Below are 22,346 nucleotides of genomic sequence, written 5' to 3'. Positions count from 1 at the left end.
ACATATATATCCCAGTCAGCAATATTTCCACCATCCAGATAATATCTGATACTACCAACAAGAAACCAAATACATGCACAAAGTTATCTGAAAAAGGTCTGATTGTCACTTGCACCAACATGCACCTACTCAACAATCATGAACTCGTTCAACTGTTTACTAATCAAATTTCTCTTTCATCAGGTGTCAGGGAAACCCACCAGTGAGATTGTGTATAACAAGTGCAGTGCAGGACAGCGCTGTGGCCTAAGGAGGTATATTAAAAAAAAATATATTTATAATATTCTACTGGAGGCTGCATAGAGTTCCCTGCTACCATGCAGAGGTGCACACAGTGTGATTTTTGTAGCTGCCTATCCCATTTTAAACTAATTTGAAAACCAAGTGATTGCTGATATTGAAACTAGTGATTTTTGGTTTCAGTATCTATAATATTGGAGCAATCCTACTTTGCTTCGTTCTGTTTCTGCAGTTTTCAGAGTAGATTTTTCAGGACCTAGACATCAATGATAAGAAATTTACAGTGACAACATTTCTGATAAGATACTGCTACATGGAATAACTTACCTGTGTTTCAGGACCCATGACAGTGTTTTCCAAAACATAAATCCTGTTTGTGGGCTTTGACACTGAATTATCACCATACATAATTCAAAATCCATTCAGATTTGAACCAGTGCAAATTCTTCATCGGGCAAGTATGGTATTGCATCCTCAATGTTAATTCTCATCTTAACAAATCTTTAAATTAAACTCTCACAACAAAATGTTTTGTTTGTTCTTCCCTCCTTCTTAGAATAAACAAGAGTCACATTAACAAAGAAGATCTGTGGCCCCTAATGATGCTGCACCAAGACCAGCTGGTACGTGGAACTATAATATAAGATGAGATGGAAGATTTATGGGTGTTTCGTCTTTGTTGGTAGTCAGGCTCCTCACTTCATCTGTATTGTCAGCCATAGCCTGGTATAATTACATTAGTCTATGTAAAACTGCTAGCTGACTCAGGGTTAATTGTCTAGGATTCCAAGTAATAATTGAGGAACACCAAGTACATTAAATTGCTGGGGTTTTTTAATCCTGTCTTTTCTTTCTGTATGTACTTACAGTCAGAAAGAACACTTTGAATCAAATGAATATGTTATTTGTAAGGATTTAGCTCACAAATCCTTTTCGCTCTGAGTAATTGAGTTCCAGTTCCAATTATAATGTATTATTTGGATTTAAATTAGTTAATGTTTTTAATGGAGCAACCTTAGATGTCACGTAGCTGAGGAACATTTTGGAAATGAGATAAAACAGATCATTTGGAAATTAGAAGTGATTCAAGTCAAGTCAAATTTATTTGTCACATACACATACACGATGTGCAGTGAAATGAAAGTGGCAATGCCTGCGGGTTGTGCACAAAAAGAATTACAGTTACAGCATATAAATAAAGTTAATAAGTTACTATTAGTGTCGACAAAAATTTAGTCTCTGGGGTTATAAAAGTCGACAGTCCTGATGGCCTGTGGGAAAAAGCTTCGTCTCATCCTCTCCGTTTTCACAGCGTGACAGCGGAGACGTTTGCCTGATCGTAGCATCTGGAACAGTCCGTTGCTGGGGTGGCAGGGGTCCCTCATGATCTTGCTTGCTCTGGATCTGCACCTCCTGATGTGTAGGTCCTGCAGGGGGACGAGTGTAGTTCCCATGGTGCGTTCTGCCGAACGCACTACTCTCTGCAGGGCCATCCTGTCCTGGGCAGAGCTGTTCCCAAACCAGACTGTAATGTTGCCGGACAGGATGCTCTCTACAGCCCCAGAGTAGAAGCAATGAAGGATCCTCAGAGACACTCTGAATTTCCTCAGTTGTCTAAGGTGGTAAAGGCGCTGCTTAGCCTTACCCACCAGTGCGGCAATGTGCGTTGCCCACGTCAGATCCTCTGCGATGCGGACTCCCAAGTATTTAAAACTGCTCACCCTATCCACAATAGACCCATTTATCTCCAGTGGCGTGTACGTCCTTGAATGTTTAGCCCTTCTGAAGTCCACAATCAGCTCCTTTGTTTAAGTGACATTCAAGAGGAGGCTATTGTCCTGGCACCAGAGTGCCAGATCAGCCACCTCCTCCCGGTAGGCCTTCTCATCGTTGTTGGAGATCCGGCCCACCACCACAGTGTCATCAGCAAACTTGATGATGGAGTTTGAGCTGAACCTGGCCCCACAGTCATGTGTGTACAGGGAGTACAGTAGGGGGCTAAGGATGCAGCCCTGGGGGGATCCTATGTTCAGCGTGAGGGAGCTAGATGTGTGTTTCCCCCATCCTGACCACTTGGGGCCTGGCAGTGAGAAAGTCCAGGACCCAGGCACACAGAGGGGTGCTAATCACCAGTTCCAGCAGCTTCTCAACCAGTCTGCTGGGGACTATTGTGTTGAATGCTGAACTAAAGTCAATGAACAGCATCCTCACATAGCCCCCCTGGCTGTCCAGATGAGAGAGAGCGGTGTGTAGAACCTGGGAGACCGCATCATTCGTGGACCTGTTCGGACGGTATGCGAACTGTAGTGGGTCCATGTTGCGAGGAAGGAGGGCGCAGATGTGCTTCTTGACTAGCCTCTCAAAGCATTTCATGACAACCGAGGTGAGGGCCACCGGTTGGTAGTCATTTAAACACGCTGGAGAGGCATTCTTTGGCACCGGTACAATGATGGATCTTCTGAAGCTTATCCGTAGGAGCCATTTATGTTTAGACTAGCTACTGTTGGCATGTTATATTATTTTGTCTAGATATATCTTGCCGTGTTATTTTGGACACTTGGAGGCGGTCATTAGGTGCACATGGTAGTGTATTTTTGGGGGCAATAAATATAGCCTGGTATGTTCATCTCCTTGTTTGTACAACTACTTCAATAAACAACTAATTAAACTGGAAAAAACGACTGGAAGATCTGTTCTGTTGGGTCTGTGTAAGATCACTCCGACTCCCTGTGTAGTAATGACAATTGGGAAAAAAGTTACTGGAGAAGTCGGAAAGTTGCCATTACATCTTAAGTAAGAACTAGCTCTATGAGTGAGACTGGAGCTTGTGAATCAACTGGACAGAACAAGGATTGTTTTATTTCACAAGCCTGACACCGCTATTCCCAAACAACTGGACAAGGTCGCCACCTACGCTAATCTGACTAATGGAGATTGAAAACATCGAAAGCCAACGGGCAGGGAAAGTGAGTACGTACAGAATTAATCTTTATTGGATAAGCTATATGTGAGAAGATGTGTTGGAAAACGGCTACTGTAATGGAGAATTGAGAACAAAGAAGTGACCTAGAGAATCGCACGATATCAGTTGTTTAAAATATTTGTGCTGCTCTGACTTTTACGTCAACCCATCATAAAGGGATAGTGTACAAGTATGTCTGTGGTCAGATCTGATGCTCAGTCACAAGATGACGATGTTGGAAAGGATTCTGAAAAGGAAAAAAGGGTTATTAAACACACTGCCAAAGGCTTGGAATTGCTCATTGAAAAGCACCAGAAGAGAAGAAACTCGAGATGTAAACAAGCTATGAAGTTAATGGAAATGCTGAAAGAACTCATGGAATCAAAGGAAAATATAAATGAAGTACAATCTAACCTGATTCAATGAATCAAGCTCTGTGATGAAGTCAAAGAAAATTACGACTCATTGGTGAAGTACCACTGCCTGAAGATGAACTCGAAAAGTAAAATCAGTGGGTTCAACAAACAATGGAAGCTTTTATCGGTTTTATACAAGATGTAAAGGTGTGGTTATCTGAGGTTGGTCAGCAAACCACACACTCCATTGCTGGAAGTGCCATACACCAGAATGTTGTAAACTCAGATGACATTGAACCTAATGACAGTGTTTCAAATATCTTAAAACCTAAATTAAGCCACAAATCTAGTTCTTCATCATGTGCATGTTCAATGTTCTCTGCTCACACGAAAGCTCAGGTAGATAAGGCTGCTCTCATGAAACGCGCTACCGCCCTGAAAGACAAGCATGAGATTGAGGCACAAGAAGAACAATTGGAAGAATGAACAATTCAAAATAAAAGATCAATTGAAAAGAGAGGAAGAACAGAAGAGAAGATATAGAAACAGAAAATAGGTGCAGGAGTAGGCCATTCGGCCCTTCGAGCCAGCACCGCCATTCAATATGATCATGGCTGATCATCCAGCTCTGTAACCTGTACCTGCCTTCTCTCCATACCCCTGATCCCTTTAACCACAAGGGCCACATCTAACTCCCTCTTAAATATAGCCAATGAACTGGCCTCAACTACCTTCTGTGGCAGAGAATTCCACAGACTCACCACTCTCTGTGTGAAGAAATGTTTTCTCATCTCAGTCCTAAAAGACATCCCCCTTATCCTTAAGCTGTGACCCCTGGTTCTGGACTTCCCCAACATCGGGAACAATCTTCCCGCATCTAGCCTCTCCAACCCCTTAAGAATTTTAAATGTTTAAAAATTAGACAATTGAAAATAAAGGAACAACTGAGAAGAAAGAAAGAACAACTGGAACTAGATGCTGAACTGGCAGCAACCAGTGCAAGAATTAATGTACTTGAGGCCATGAAATCAAGAAGCTCTAAAGTATCTGATGGGATGAACTCTTATTTGAGAAAAAAAAACTGCTCAAAAGGAAACATAAGCTAAATTAGATTTAGAATGCTCGCTTTTGCAGACAATTTCTTTTTCATCAAGACTACTTTAGCCACCTGTAATGGCAAGACTACTTTAGCCACCTGTAATGGCAAGCAAATGATTACTAGTGTGTTGGTCTGCAAAACCATGCCAAAGTTAATATTTGAATAAACTTGACATTTGTATTGGTGCCTGCCATTTAACATTATTGCACATCATGCTAGCTGTTTGTCGATTTTGTGCTGAAGCAAAGTATCTGCTTCTGGGAACCATATTTATTTTCTTTTCTTAACAACTGCTTTACTTCAACCATACCTTGATTACATTTGTGAGAAATATCCGCAAAGGTTCAGCTAGTGACTATAGATTGACAATGCAATTACTTCACAGCACGTCTGAAAGAGGTTCAATAGTGAGTTTATAGTGAATTTCATGCAAATGTCGCAGTGTTTGTGCAATATCATGTACGAATGGTTTCCAAGTCGCTTTTCTACTTTTGCACTGCATGGCTATTCTACAAAATTATACAACAATCCTTTGCTTTGTTGTAGTTTTAATTTCACTCAATATCATCATCTGTGACCTTGTCTTCATGACTGTTGGGGTTATTGGAAGGTACTGCATAGGTAATTTCAAAAGTATCAAACCCGATGATCGGTTGAAAATATGAAGTGTCACAGTCTCCTGAGAATACAAAGAATGTTATTTTGATTCTCTTAGATTTGAATATAATTTGTGACAAAAATATTCCCAGCCATCTCATGCATTCCTTATGACAGCCTAGGCAATGCACCATGCATTTCATTGTGTATCTACACTTGAATGCTTCCATATTTCAGGATCATGTCTTAAGCAAACTAATGACAGGTAGCTGTCCTCATGAAATTTGATGCTTTAACCTACATGCACTTGTCGTGCCAGCAATTGAGCTGCGCTTTGATCAAAAGCGCAAGGTGCCCTTCCTCCACATTTTCATCTTTTCTGTCTTCTCCTTTGCCTTCTCCCTTTCCTACTCCTCCTACTCTCTTTGTATAGTTAATTTAGGCAATGCTTTCTCTCTGGTGCGTCCACAAAGATAAATATGAAATTAATAGGAATGATAATAGTGCTTGCTTTTCAGTGGAAGGTGGTCACCATAGATGCAGACTTTTCCTTAGTATGGTTACTTGAATAGGGAAGGCAGGGACAATGAATACTTAAATACCATTGATATGGTACCCATGACGAGGAGGGGCCTCTACTGTTGAAGTGTGTTTGTATGTGTGCGCATGTGTATATGTGTAAGTGTGTGTGTGCATGCACGCGCATCTATCTGTGTGTGTGGTTATTTGTAGGGATTTGACTATGTTACATGATAGCAGAACAATTGGATAGCTAGTGCAAGTTTGTACCTTTACCATAACATATCTTGAGCAATATCCATATCAAGATTTATTTTGGCATTGGTCAACACTCTCGAGAATTACACATTCAGTGGAGACCTTGACTGCACTTCCTGCCAATGAATCCAAATCAATGGTCCCTAGCCTCTCAATGGTGTATTAACTATACTATGGCGAGTCCGAGACTTGTAGTTGTCGCTACAATACCAGCGTTTCTCAACCGGGGTTCCCCAGAACACTAGGGTTCCGCTAGAGGTTCCACGAGAAATAGCCGCTAATCATTTCAAACCAGATCAAATGCACTTTTTAAAAAGTTGAGTATTGCATGTAAATCTGAAAAGTTTGGGTGAAAATTCTCAGTTATTTATTCAGTACAGGCCCGCCACCGATTTTCCCGCAACTGGTGGTCTGGCGCCTCCTTAAATCCGGACAAAATTACGAGAGCTCACTTGAAATCCCCCCGCGAAGTCTTCCCGAAAATGTGGCACCTAGGCTGGGCAATGCAGCCAATCTCGACCTCATCGGGACTTCCACGGCCGATCGGTGGGTTGAATTTGCAACCTGCGGCCGGGGCTCTGGAACTCCAGCCCAGCTGGAGCCAGCACATCTATCCTTATAGCCGACTTCCTTGGCCGGCATCTCGCCCCCACTCCCCCCAGCAACCTAGGTGGACGGTTCCGGTACCGTTGTATCCCTCTCGGAAGCCGTGACCTCCTTTGGTCAGGTAAAATGGATAAACCAGCAAAGCTCTGGAACCAAGAGTGCCAAAATATCAGTGGTGGAACTGTAATAAGTAAATATTAAATTTAAGTGCACGATTTTATAACTATATTAATTAATTAAGGTGGGGTTAAAATATAAAACACAGCAGAAAAGCCAATTATCATCTTTTTGGGCTGATCATCAATTAATGTGTGAACTTACTTCAAGTACTTCAATATGTACTTCAATAAGCAAGATGACATTATACTCTAAATTACTGCAATTAGTGGTCATATGTGGGTTTGTTTTCCCCAGGACTAGAACCAATGTAGAGCAGAAATGCACATCCTTGCTAATCATATGTAAATGGATTTTTGAGTCATTTTTCATATTCGTAATTTTATTATACACCTACGGCATATTCTTGGAAAATTCTTGGGTATTATAATAAAGTCTTCAACCTGTTATATCATTTTAAAGTATAATAATCACAGGGAATATATTTAGCGACGTCTATCGGGCGCCAGTGTGAAACGGCCTTTAGTGGTCAGTGGACCGGAGCTGTACGTGATGAATTTTTATGTAGGGCTTCCCTGAGACATGAAAATTATTTCAAGGGTTCTGCAAGGGTAAAAAGGTTGAGAAACGCTGGACTATACCTTTAAGGGCTGGAGCCCTGCATTTTAGATGCATGGTAACATGATCTGGTAATAATGATCATGAATGCTGCCTTCATTGTTAGAAAGCATTCCCTTGGGATACCTGCTTGCACAGTTGTACTGTAGGAAAATAACTGCAGATGCTGGTACAAATCGAAGGTATCACAAAATGCTGGAGTAACTCAGCAGGTCAGGCAGCATCTCTGGAGAGAAGGAATGGGTGACGTTTTGGGTCGAGACCCTTCTTCAGACAGTTTTGAAACTGCAATCCTAATGCCGCATTCTGGAACAGCAAAGGCTAACTGCAATGATGTTGAATGTTGCTGTTAAGCAGCTAATGAATTTCTAGGCTGAATTGGCTTTCCTTAATAATCACATCATTAAAAGTGTACTTGCATTTGTAATTATTATCTCTTAATAAATGTGCTGCATTTAATTCTTATCAACCTTATAAACACAGTGGTTTCTGTACATTCCAACATGTACAGACAGCAAAATGCCATTTTCACAATGCTATTAGCAGCGTGGCACAAATTAAACAGTAATTTTTAGATTTAATCTCACATATGCCCTGTGACTGGTTTCTATACTATTTATTCTTCAGTGACAGCATAGATTTTTTAGCCTCACCAATGTTCCGACAATATAACCTGGCACATGATCATTCACCATAATTTGGATTCTAATTGACAAAGAAATGTGTTGCACCGTGAAGAATGGCTGAACAATGCTTAAGACACAAAATAAATAATACAACATTAGAAAACCTAATAACATTGAGCAAGAACAATATTATGTCAAGATGACTCGTGCTATTTATTTTTATATTGCAATTCTATTTATTTTCATATTGAAGAAGGAAACTTATTTCAACATTAACTCTTACGCATCATTGTGTACGGTTTCACAGCCCGCCTCTAAGCATGACTTCCGTACACCTTTCCATTCTATTGGCAAACTCGTAAACTGTAGTTTTGTAGTGTTTGGTGTAATGAAAGGTATGAGTTGTTCCCTCATTTTGATTCCCACAGTACAATGGATGTACAGTGAAGAATACTAAATGAATACAGGCCTTTCTGTCCTTAACCTGCCTGTTAAGTATCTTAATCCTGCCTGTTTTTGAAGATTCTAGACTCATTATTAACTAAAATATGCCATCCCTTATTCTGAAGTCACAAATGTTCAACGTGTTGTTTCATTGAAGAGAATTACAGGTTGAAGCCATCGACTCTCACTCACCCATAAACATCTCTGCCAGTTTGAAGAGTGCTACTTTCTCCTTTTCTTCCTCTAGGTGCTCATACCCACCTTTATTCTTTCCCTCAATCTCATGCTCACCCAACTTTGCTTCATCCTGGCTCCAATATTTCTTTTCTCCCTGTGTTGCCAATGCATGCATTTTAATTTCAAGGTGGTACTAGATTTCTTGCACAGCAGACCAGCAATTTTAACTGACAGAATCTTCAGACTCCACTCATCATCATAATATGCTGGTTTATTTTAATTTAAACATATATTTTTGCCACTGTCCTACATTTAACTAAATTTAACTGTACACTGTAAGGGCCAGGAAGCGAGCGGGTAAGATCATCTCTGACCCCTCTCACCCTGGCCTCAAACTCTTTGAAGCACTTCCCTCTGGAAGGCGACTCCGGACTGTCAAAGCAGCCACAGCCAGACATAAAAACAGCTTTTTTTTTCGCGAGTAGTAGCTCTACTCAATAACCAAAAGTCTGTAGTCTCTTTTTGCTCTTGTTTATTTCACTCGCATGTTTAAACCGGAATGTTGTATTCTTAATGTTTAAATGTTTTATACTTTATCCTTAATCGTTTACTGTATGTTTGTGTTGTTACTTGCGAGTGGAGCACCAAGGCACATTCCTTGTATGTGTACATAATTGGCCAATAAACTTATTCATTCATTCATTCATGCTGTCAATAATTCTCTGATTTTGAATTCTTCACAAGCCATAGGCAGGATGAATTTTTAATGATCTGAGACTTGCATCTTTGTTTTTGCTGTGAATGGCAAAAAGCCCACCAAATCACAGACCTGCAGATCATGAGATGCCCACGCGTTCTCTTGCCTCTTTCCAAAGCATAAAATACCAAATCTGACCAATTAATGTCTTAACAACTAAAACCTACAGTTGTTGCTTACAGTTTAAATGATGGATTATATGAGGGTATTACATTTGCACAACTCTTTAAACATAGGTCAGAAAACAAGAGCTAAATGTACCTTCTTAAAATAGAGATCTTTTGGATAAAAGTTTGATTAGTTTGCTAATAGTTTGCTGACATAACAGCAGTTTCCAGAATTTAAAATGTATTCTTGAAGGTATTTCAGAGAGGTCAAAAGAGTAAGGTTATTGAACATATAAACTTCATTAGAGGGTGGTACAGGCAGAGAAGAAGGCACTTCAACAGACAACAGCATAGGTATACTAACTATATAATGAGGTAATAAATGTACATTGATTTCCACCTCTAAAATTCAATTTAAGTGTAATCAATGGAACCAAATTTCATACGCAGATTTCTCGACGTCGCTTATTTACTGTGCACAATAGAAGACACATATATATCCCAGTCAGCAATATTTCCACCATCCAGATAATATCTGATACTACCAACAAGAAACCAAATACATGCACAAAGTTATCTGAAAAAGCTCATTGTCACTTGCACCAACATGCACCTACTCAACAATCATGAACTCGTTCAACTGTTTACTAATCAAATTTCTCTTTCATCAGGTGTCAGGGAAACCCACCAGTGAGATTGTGTATAACAAGTGCAGTGCAGGACAGCGCTGTGACCTAAGGAGGTATATTAAAAAAACATATATTTATAATATTCTACTGGAGGCTGCATAGAGTTCCCTGCTACCATGCAGAGGTGCACACAGTGTGATTTTTGTAGCTGCCTATCCCATTTTTAATTAATTTGAAAACCAATTGATTGCTGATATTGAAACTAGTGATTTTTGGTTTCAGTATCTATAGTATTGGAGCAATCCGACTTTGCTTCGTTCTGTTTCTGCAGTTTTCAGAGTAGATTTTTCAGGACCTAGACATCAATGATAAGAAATTTACAGTGACAACATTTCTGATAAGATACTGCTACATGGAATAACTTACCTGTGTTTCAGGACCCATGACAGTGTTTTCCAAAACATAAATCCTGTTTGTGGGCTTTGACACTGAATTAGCACCATACATAATTCAAAATCCATTCAGATTTGAACCAGTGCAAATTCTTCATCGGGCAAGTATGGTATTGCATCCTCAATGTTAATTCTCATCTTAACAAATCTTTAAATTAAACTCTCACAACAAAATGTTTTGTTTGTTCTTCCCTCCTTCTTAGAATAAACAAGAGTCACGTTAACAAAGAAGATCTGTGGCCCCTAATGATGCTGCACCAAGACCAGCTGGTACGTGGAACTACAATATAAGATGAGATGGAAGATTTATGGGTGTTTCGTCTTTGTTGGTAGTCAGGCTCCTCACTTCATCTGTATTGTCAGCCATAGCCTGGTATAATTACATTAGTCTATGTAAAACTGCTAGCTGACTCAGGGTTAATTATCCAGGATTCCAAGTAATAATTGAGGAACACCAAGTACATTAAATAGCTGGGGTTTTTTAATCCTGTCTTTTCTTTCTGTATGTACTTACAGTCAGAAAGAACACTTTGAATCAAATGAATATGTTATTTGTAAGGATTTAGCTCACAAATCCTTTTCGCTCTGAGTAATTGAGTTCCAGTTCCAATTATAATGTATTATTTGGATTTAAATTAGTTAATGTTTTTAATGGAGCAACCTTAGATGTCACGTAGCTGAGGAACATTTTGGAAATGAGATAAAACAGATCATTTGGAAATTAGAAGTGATTCTGAAGCTTATCCGTAGGAGCCATTTATGTTTAGACTAGCTACTGTTGGCATGTTATATTATTTTGTCTAGATATATCTTGCCGTGTTATTTTGGACACTTGGAGGCAGTCATTAGATGCACAAGGTAGTGTATTTTTTGGGGCAATAAGTATAGCCTGGTATGTTCATCTCCTTGTTTATACAACTACTTCAATAAACAACTAATTAAACTGGAAAAAACGACTGGAAGATCTGTTCTGTTGGGTCTGTGTAAGATCACTCCGACTCCTTGTGTAGTAATGACAATTGGGAAAAAAGTTACTGGAGAAGTCGGAAAGTTGCCATTACATCTTAAGTAAGAACTAGCTCTATGAGTGAGACTGGAGCTTGTGAATCAACTGGACAGAACAAGGATTGTTTTATTTCACAATCATGACGCCGCTATTCCCAAACAACTGGACAAGGTCGCCACCTACGCTAATCTGACTAATGGAGATTGAAAACCTCGAAAGCCAACGGGCAGGGAAAGTGAGTACGTACAGAATTAATCTTTATTGGATAAGCTATATGTGAGAAGATGTGTTGGAAAACGGCTAATGTAATGGAGAATTGAGAACAAAGAAGTGACCTAGAGAATCGCACGATATCAGTTGTTTAAAATATTTGTGCTGCTATGACTTTTACGTCAACCCATCTTAAAGGGATAGTGTACAAGTATGTCTGTGGTCAGATCTGATGCTCAGTCACAAGATGACGATGTTGGAAAGGATTCTGAAAAGGAAAAAAGGGTTATTAAACACACTGCCAAAGGCTTGGAATTGCTCATTGAAAAGCACCAGAAGAGAAGAAACTCGAGATGTAAACAAGCTATGAAGTTAATGGAAATGCTGAAAGAACTCATGGAATCAAAGGAAAATATAAATGAAGTACAATCTAACCTGATTCAATGAATCAAGCTCTGTGATGAAGTCAAAGAAAATTACGACTCATTGGTGAAGTACCACTGCCTGAAGATGAACTCGAAAAGCAAAATCAGTGGGTTCAACAAACAATGGAAGCTTTTATCGGTTTTATACAAGATGTAAAGGTGTGGTTATCTGAGGTTGGTCAGCAAACCGCACACTCCATTGCTGGAAGTGCCATACACCAGAATGTTGTAAACTCAGATGACATTGAACCTAATGACAGTGTTTCAAATATCTTAAAACCTAAATTAAGCCACAAATCTAGTTCTTCATCATGTGCATGTTCAATGTTCTCTGCTCACACGAAAGCTCAGGTAGATAAGGCTGCTCTCATGAAACGCGCTACCGCCCTGAAAGACAAGCATGAGATTGAGGCACAAGAAGAACAATTGGAAGAATGAACAATTCAAAATAAAAGATCAATTGAAAAGAGAGGAAGAACAGAAGAGAAGACATAGAAATATAGAAAATAGGTGCAGGAGTAGGCCATTCGGCCCTTCGAGCCTGCACCGCCATTCAATATGATCATGGCTGATCATCCAGCTCAGTAACCTGTACCTGCCTTCTCTCCATACCCCTTGAGCCACAAGGGCCACATCTAACTCCCTCTTAAATATAGCCAATGAACTGGCCTCAACTACCTTCTGTGGCAGAGAATTCCACAGACTCACCACTCTCTGTGTGAAGAAATGTTTTCTCATCTCGGTCCTAAAAGACTTCCCCCTTATCCTTAAGCTGTGACCCCTGGTTCTGGACTTCCCCAACATCGGGAACAATCTTCCCGCATCTAGCCTCTCCAACCCCTTAAGAATTTTATATGTTTAAAAATTAGACAATTGAAAATAAAGGAACAACTGAGAAGAAAGAAAGAACAACTGGAACTGGATGCTGAACTGGCAGCAACGTGCAAGAATTAATGTACTTGAGGCCATGAGATCAAGAAGCTCTAAAGTATCTGATGGGATGAACTCTTATTTGAGAAAAAAAAACTGCTCAAAAGGAAACATAAGCTAAATTAGATCCACATGCAGCTGAATACTTGCCTGATCAAGTGCACCAATTCAGAATGTGTTGTTGTTAGACCAAAACAAACAACTCAGGGACCATCTGCTATAGTTCATGATAAGACTCATCTAACTCAACACTCTCTTAAAAGGCAAAATGTAAAAACTGAAAAGCAAAAGGGTGTGCAGGGGCGTGTTCGCACAACCCCCCCCCCCCCCCCTCCCCCCTCTTGTACCTAAAGGTGAAAAACCAAGTTGATATCTGTAACCTAATTCAGAAGCAAAATGACATCACTGGTCTTCTGGCTCAACAAAATCTCTCTTCTACTCTATCACCAAGAGACATTCCTGTTTATGATGGTGATCCTTTGCAGTATGAAGTTCTCATCACGGCATTTGAGAGAGGAGTGGAAAGAAAGACTAATGATAACAGTGACCGTATACATTTTCTAGAGCAATACACAAGAGGGCATCTAAAAGACTTAGTCCGCAGCTGCCAACACTTACCTCCAGCCCAGGGCTATCAAAGAGCAAAAGATCTGCTTAACGAGCACTTTGGTAATGAACATAAGATTGCCACTGCATATATGGTCAAGGCATTTGGCTGGTCAGTGATCAGATCAGAGGATGTGAAAGCATTGCAAGCGTTCTCACTGTTCCTTAGAGGTTGTTGCAATGCAATGGGACATCTCACCTATATGGAGGAAATGAATGTCGCTTCCAAAATGAAGACTATCCTTCTAAAACTGCCTTACAAGCTCAGAGACAAGTGGAGGGATAAGGCTTGTGAGCTACAGGGGCAGCGTGGATATCGAGCTAGATTTTCTGACCTGATAGACTTTATGGAGAAACAAGTGAAGATACTATCAGATCCCCTTTTTGGAAACATCCAGGATGCTAAGCCAGTTGCAACTGTCAAAAGCTCTACTTTTCTACGACAAGAGAAAGGCAGCTACTAAGAGGAAACAGTTTTGCAACAACTGTAATACCTGTAGAAGCGCAGGTGCAAGAAAATCTGACAACAAATGGAATGAAAAGAAATGTATCTACCACCAAGCCGCAAGGTTCCTCTTTGTTCTGTAATAGAAGTGGTCACACATTGGGGCAATGTCCACAGATCAGGAAGAAGGGGCACAGAGAGAAGGTAGACTTCTTAAAGGAGACGGGAGTCTGTTTTGGATGTTTGAAAATAGGTCACATGAGCAAAGACTGCAAGAGTCATTTGACGTGATGTGTGCAACCAAAATCATCCTGAAACACTTCACATGGACAAGGACAAAGAAAAGAAACCAGAACATACAGAACAGAATGAAAAACCAATTGCGAGTAATGCTGTTCTCTCTCCTCATATGTGTGGGTATCTTGGGGCTGGTGATGAAACCTGCATCTTCTCCATTGTACCAGTACAAGTGAAGAGCCACAAGGGGAGCACAGTGTTGCAAACATATGCATTTTTGGTTCCCGGTTGTTCATCCACCTTTTGCACAGAAAGCTTGATGAGAAGGCTGAACATTACTGGTCAAAAGACCAAAATTCTCTTGCGTACAATGAACCAAGTGAAGCCTGTGATCAGTCGTCATATCTCAGGTTTGGAAATATCTAGCCTGGACAAGGACGATTTTATTCATCTATCTGATGTGTTCATACATAAGACCATGCCTGTTTCTCAGCTAAACATACCCAGACAGGAAGACCTGATACAATTGCCTTACTTGAAGGATATCAAGATTCCTGAAATAGACTCTGGCATTGACCTACTCATCGGGACAAATGCTTCAAAGGTATTGGAACCTTGGGAGCTGGTCAACAGCCAAGGGGATGGACCATAGGCTGTGAGGACGCTACTGGGATGGGTCATCTATGGTCCCTTAGGAAGAGACAACGACAGCAGGGATGTAAATGGCTGCCCTGCTGCTGCTATCAATTTAATTTCCATTGCAAACCTAGAGGAGCTACTGGTCAAACAGTACAATCACGACTTCAGTGAAAGAACCAGCAAGGAAACAGAGGAAATGTCCAGAGAAGGTGTAAAGTTCTTGGATATTGTGAATCGCTCAGCAAGGATTGCAGATGGACACTTTTGACTTACCTTTCAAACAAGAAAACGCCAGCATGCCAAATAACCATTGCATTCCAGAGCAGCGCATTTAGAGCTTGAAATGCAAGTTTGGAAAGAATGAGAAATTTAATGATAAATATACATCTTTCAATAGACAATAGACAAATGGTGCAGGTGTAGGCCATTCGGCCCTTCGAGCCAGCACCGCCATTCAATGTGATCATGGCTGATCATTCTCAATCAGTACCCTGTTCCTGCCTTCCCCCCATGCCCCCTGACTCCGCTATCCTTAAGAGCTCTATCTAGCTCTCTCTTGAATGCATTCAGAGAATTGGCCTCCGCTGCCTTCTGAGGCAGAGAATTCCATAGATTCACAACTCTCTGACTGAAAAAGTTTTTCCTCATCTCCGTTTTAAATGGCCTACCCCTTATTCTTAAACTGTGGCCCCTTGTTCTGGACCACAGTTTAAGAATAAGGGGTAGGCCACAGAAATTTCCTCACAGAAATGATTGGCAGTGGTTATGCTGAAAGGGTACCAGTGGACCAGATGAATCAAAGTGATGGAGACCTCTGGTACATCCCTCACCAGGGGTGTATCAGTCAAAGAAAGGTGGTCTTTGACTGTGGTGCAGTCTTCAAAGGAACATCACTTAACTGCCAACTGCTGCAGGGTCCAGACCTAACCAACTCACTCATTGGCATTCTCATCAGATTCAGACAAGAACCGGTTGCTTTTTTGGCTGACATCAAAGCAATGTTTCATCAGGTCAAAATATCAGAAAAGCATATTGACTATCTGCGTTTTCTGTAGTGGGCCGATGGTGATGTGTAGCAAGATCTTGTTGAATACCGGATGAAGGTACATCTATTTGGAGCTGTGTTATCACCAAACTGTGCAAACGTTGCATTAAAGAAAACTGCTGAGGCCAATAAAGATCACTTTCCAGCAGAGATGACAATAAACTGGGGGATCAATAAACTCACTGGTGTCTGGGTTTGAAACCATCAACTGTTGGGTGAATATCACTTAATAATCTACAGAAAAATTACAATATTCTATGAGGACACTATGTCTGTAGTATTAAAATCCTCAATTGTAATTTCAGTATTAAAAGAAAAAGATGTTGCTTCAAAAATATATTTCAAAATTAAACTAGATGCTCACTTCTAACCATGATCAGAAAAAGCACACCAGAAAGTGGATATGGAGTTGAAAGGAAGACCAGGAGCCTATAGACTGGAGGGATGTGCAAAGTCAATACTCTACTCATGATCGTGGATGGAGCACATTATGTCTGACGTGCAAACTATCCAAGACGTTGTGCAAATTTCTCATTATGCAAACTATCTAAGACATTGGAAATAGCTGCTGCCGAGGAATATGCTTTTTGCAATAATTCAGTTTGTTTGACCATCTGAAAAAACTTCCATCTATCCCTGAGTACTATCTGCTTCAAAGTCTTGTTTAACATACATTCTGAACAAGAACATTCTTTTGGAGCTGATGGAGACCTTGGACAAAACCATGAATCAGGTTTTTACTGGCTTCAGTGCAGATTTTGTAGTCTCTTTTTACTGCAGTTTATTGGAGTAGCCATTATGCCTTACCAGCCATCTCGTAACTGTGTCCAGTTTTATTTACCAGTGCAATACCACATAAGTGTCCCGCTGAAGTGAAAGAATCTGAAGCCAAAAGGTTTGTACCATTAATATCCACCGTGGGAAAGCACAACATTAAAACAACACAAAATGCACAAATGCAATCAATGTACAGGGAATTGAAATTTGTGGACTTAATTTTCATGATGTCCAATGTGTTCATTCTAATAGATTTAGTTTCAGAAGAGAATTATTAGGCATAATTGTTAAATGAGGTGAAGTAGAAGATAATGACAGCTTGATGTTTGGTGAATTGGCTCATTATACATCTGTTGTCAGGGAACCCTTTTTTAACTTAACTAAAAGTTCAGTGAATTTTATTGAACCAAAGGTACTGATTTTTCATGACAAAACAATTCAGGCATTTCTTAATTATGGATATTTATAGATTGTCAACAATAAAACCATTTAATAATCTTGTTATCGGTCTGGAATTTCATGTGAACCTCCACTGTGCACTGGTATGGTTATTTCTATTTGTTGCAAAGGTACTTCTTTTGTTGCTAGATAAAAGTGTTGCTTTGAAAAATACAGTTGATATGTTTGTTATTAAATGAAAACAGTGGGCTATGAATAAATCAATCATTACAACTAACTAGAGTAACCTCATCATATTGTAGCTTCAATGTACCAACATCATAGCAAGTTATTTGGATGAATTGATTCATTGAAAATATAGACTATCTGATAGATTCAGAGTAAATTCCTTTCTACTGAGTCTAATTTGTGCTAGTTAACATTTCAAAACAGAAGAGAAGTGAAGTAAAGTAAAGTGAAGTGAAGTGAAGTAAAATCAACAGGCTTGGTATAACTGAAAATGTAGCAGGTTTATCATTTTGGGTCTTGCCTTTATTATTTATCCCATGTTCAAGATTCTTCATAATATTTAGGATCTGAAAAAACCTCATGATCCTTATAATTTAGGTCAGTATGCAAACAACACAATTAAGTGTGAACAGCATGGTGCAACAACCCAGGATGAAATAAGATTACTGGAAAGATAAATGAACCATCTGCTTTCTTAAATGTAGAACTAAAATCTTGGTTGTGACCAGTTCCAAGAGTCACTTTATTACTTCAGAACAATGTAATGTAATAAGGCAAAAGAGTCATGTTCAACATTGTACAGCAGAAGGACACTGATATATTATCGGATACATTATCTATGGAATTCCAAGTCTCTGAAATTAAGTATTATTATTCTGATCTTTGCACCAACCTAGAATGAACACTTTTGCAGCATTTTTCATAGATTACAATAAAATGGACTTGTCTTCACAAAGCAGAGAATGTTATGAAACAAGGTCAACTTAATCCACCATGGTACAGATCTAAGTAATGCATCAGAATTCCCCATCTTCCAGACAAGGTTAATTAGTGTTCCTGTTGTATTCCCAGTTTGGCTATCATTATGGAGCCAGTACAAAAATTAATAACTGAAGTTCCTTGTTAGGGACTGCGGGAGAGTGTATGTTTCTGAACTAGTAATCTGGAGGCTTGGGCTAATGATCAGGAGACGGAAGTTCAAATCCCAGCATGGCAGCAAGTGAGTTCAAATTCAGTTAATTAAATAAAGTAGAATTTTTTAAAATATCAGTAATGATGAAGATGAAACCACCAGATTGTAATAAAAACCCATCTGGCTCATATTGTCTTTTGGGGAAAGAAATGTTCTTTCCTTACCAACTAATGTCTGCCTCGTTTTCCCAAGCGAACTCTGGTAAAATTGAAATCTGTGCGAATGAGGGAATGCTAATTAATGGTGAATTTCAAACCATCAGAAGGGGTTACTTTTGTTGAAAAACAGTCATCTCATGAGTAGACCATTGTTGCAGGAGTTTCTCAGGGCAGTGTCCTGGGCTCACTATCCACTATATCATCAATAACCCGCCTACATCATAAAGAGAAGTGGGGGCGTTTATTGATGATTTAAAGCTTTTGGTTCCATTTTCAAACCCTCAGATAATGACACTGTCCATGTCTGCTTGTAAAAATACTTGACTGATAAATCTATATACTAAAACTCTTGTTTGTTTGTTTGTTTGTTTGTTCCTGAACTACAGCCAAAACGGTACATGATAGCGCAACAATTTTAGGCCCACCTTACTCATCAAAAATATAACTAAATTTGTCTTCTTAATCGAAAATACTTTTTTATTTACACAAGCTATGATTGTTAGCAGGCCAACATTTATCGCTCATTGCTAATACTCTTGAGAAGGTAGTCATGAATTGCCTTTCTGAGTATTATCTGGTGCAGTAGGGTAAGGAGTTTCAAGACATTTCAAAGACAGTGAAGGAACAACCATGTATTTTCAAGTGATGAGGGTATGTGAGATAGAGAAAGAGTCAAGAGTGTTTTATTGTCATCTGTCCTGAAATAGAACAATGAAATGTCCCGGCATAGAGCAATGAAATTCTTACTTGCAGCAGCACAACAGATCTGTAAATATAATACTCTTAAAAAAATAAAAATAAAGATATATAAAGAACTTGCAGGTGGTTTATTTTCTTATGTGTTTCTCCCCTTGGGTTAAGGTGGTTGAAGGTTTAGTGATTGCCAAAAAAAGAAATCCATGCAACAATACGCCTTGTAAATGACTTACACTGCAGCCACAATGCACTAAAGGTAGAGGAAGGAGGAGTAAATGTTTAAGGTGGAAGGGAAGTGAGGTGCTGACCACAAATGTTACTTTGTCCTAGGCAATGTTGAGTATGACCAAACCCACAATAAAGACGGTCAAAATATGGCCCGAGGATGCCACCCTACAACTCCAGGACTGCTTTGATCGCACCGACTGGGACCTGTTTGCACAACAGGCCACCTACGGTTCAGAGGTAGACTTCGAGGAATACGCATCCACTGTGCTCTCCTACATCAACTGCTGTGTGGAGAATGTCACGGAGGACAAGGAGATAAGGATGTTCCCAAACCGGAAACCCTGGATGAACAAGGAGGTACAGAACCTGCTGAGGGCACGCAACATTGCCTTTAAATCTGGTGACACTTCAGCATACAGTGTTGCCAGATCACACCTGAACAAAGGTATTAAAAGGGCCAAAGACACCCATAGGCAACGGGTGGAAGACCACTTCAACACCACGGACACCAGAAGCATGTGGCAGGGTGTCAGGGACATCACTGGCTACAAGAGCAGCCCTGCCTGCCCCCACAGCGATATGGCACTGACCAACGAGCTTAACACCTTCTTTGCCCGCTTTGAAACTGGCAAAACCACCTAGAGTGAAAGAACCCCAGCCGAGGCGGTGGGACAGGTCTTGCAACTGAGCACACAGGAGGTACAACGCGCTCTGCAAAGGGTCAACCCACGCAAGGCTGCAGGACCGGATGGAGTTCAAGGAAGGGTACTGAAGGACTGTGCTGAACAGCTGGCTGAGGTATTCACCAGGATCTTTAACCTGTCATTATCTCTGGCTACGGTCCCCAAGTGCCTGAAGTCGGCTATCATAGTTCTGGTGCCGAAAAAAGCAAAGATCTCCAACCTGAACGACTACCGCCCGGTTGCCCTAACGCCGATAGTCATGAAGTGCTTTGAGAGGCTGGTCCTCTCACACATCAAATCCAGCATCCCTGACTCACTGGACCCACATCAATTTGCATACAGGGCAAATAGATCCACAGAGGACGCCATCTCTCTGGCTCTTCACACTGTCCTGACTCACCTAGAGAGACAGGGCACGTACGTGAGGATGCTATTCATAGACTATAGCTCCGCCTTCAACACGGTCATCCCCACCAAGCTCATCACCAAACTCCACCAGCTAGGCCTCAGCTCGTCATTATGTGACTGGATCCTGGACTTCCTGCTGGAACGACCGCAGGCAGTGAGAATGGGCCCGCACCTGTCCTCCACTATCACCCTGAGTACCGGCACACCACAGGGCTGTGTCCTGAGCCCCATGCTCTACTCCCTCTTCACACACGACTGTGTTCCTGTATTCGACACCAACACCATTGTCAAGTTTGCAGATGACACAACGGTGATCGGGCTGATCACCAACGGGGATGAAACAAACTATAGAGCGGAGGTGCAGAACCTGGCGGACTGGTGCTCGGATAACAACCTGTCCCTAAATACCACCAAGACCAAGGAGCTGATCATCAACTTCCGTAGGTCACATAACGGGGAATATGCCCCGATCTCTATCAACGGGGACAGTGTGGAGAGAGTGTCCAGCTTCAAGTTTCTGGGCACTCACATTTCGGAGGACCTAACATGGTCCAATAACACTGCTGCGCTGGTCAAGAAGGCACAACAAAGACTGTTCTACTTAAGAACACTGAAAAAGTCTGGTCTACCCCAACAGCTGCTGACGACCTTCTACCGCTGCACCATCGAGAGCATCCTAACGCATGGCATCCCTGTGTGGTACCTCAGCTGCACGGAGGCAGAAAGGAAAGCTCTACAGCGGGTAGTCCATAGAGCTCAGAGGGCCATCGGAACACAGCTACCAGACTTAGAGGGCATCTACAACACACGATGCCTCAGAAAAGCCACCAGCATCCACAAAGACTCTTCACACCCCTGCAACAGTCTGTTCGAACTCCTTCCATCGGGCAGACGATACAAGGCCTTCTACGCCCGCACCTCCAGACTCAGGAATAGCTTCATCCCCAGGGCCATAGCTGCTATGAACCGGTCCTGCTGAGCCGGATGGCCACAACGCATAGATCAACTTGCACTTTACCCTGTCCAAAACTGTTACAACTGTTTCGTTTCGTTGGGTTGCTGCTGTCTAAATTACTTAAATTATTGCATCGTATGGGAGGCGCATTCCCAATCTCGTTGTACCCCTGGGTACAATGACAATAAAGATATATTGTATTGTATTGTATGGTCTCAGTGGCACTCATTAATCCAAGTGGAAATTATTTGACCCTCCTGACTCAGGTTCTACAGATGAAAAGGTTTAAGGGATCAGGTGAAATTTAGTAATAGGTGTGTTGAGTATCAAAGGCAGACAGAACCCTGTCATTGGTCATGCATTGATCGTTTGGCCCTTGTGTGATGCAAATTTTAGTTGCCACTAGACCAAGTGGACCCGTTGGGCCCAAACCTCTCCTGCAATGGTGCAGAACCCTCTCCTCCCCCCCTCCCCCTCCCCTCTCCCCCCCCTCCCCTCCCTTCCCCCTTGTGTAAATAAAAACGTATTTTCGATTAAGAAGACACATTTAGTTATATTTTTATCCTTCACATCACATGATTATTCTGTCACAACTGTATTGGCCATCTGTTGGTTGTAGAATTATGGATTAATACCGTAGGGAAGGAAGTCATTTAACTGAAGATGTTTGTAACAATATTGTGGGAGAAAAATCCAACTCCTTTGCTCTATCCTCACAACCCTGTGGTATGACA

General features: G+C 40.9%; 1 long non-coding RNA gene across 1 annotated transcript in view; it reads left to right on the top strand.

Annotated features, from left to right (window-relative positions):
- LOC144602336 (uncharacterized) overlaps nt 1–22,346 on the top strand; it is an 89,006-nt gene that overhangs the window by 17,031 nt on the left and 49,629 nt on the right. Inside the window, exons 2-3 of the long non-coding RNA XR_013548436.1 lie at nt 797–863; nt 10,768–10,834. This is a non-coding gene — a long non-coding RNA (uncharacterized LOC144602336). The remainder of the gene's footprint in view (nt 1–796; nt 864–10,767; nt 10,835–22,346) is intronic.

Source organism: Rhinoraja longicauda, chromosome 18, assembly GCF_053455715.1.
Source record: "Rhinoraja longicauda isolate Sanriku21f chromosome 18, sRhiLon1.1, whole genome shotgun sequence".
Taxonomy (NCBI): Eukaryota; Metazoa; Chordata; class Chondrichthyes; order Rajiformes; family Arhynchobatidae; genus Rhinoraja; species Rhinoraja longicauda.
The sequence above is the reverse complement of the archived record's forward strand: the minus strand, read 5'-3'. Positions and strand labels throughout refer to the sequence as shown.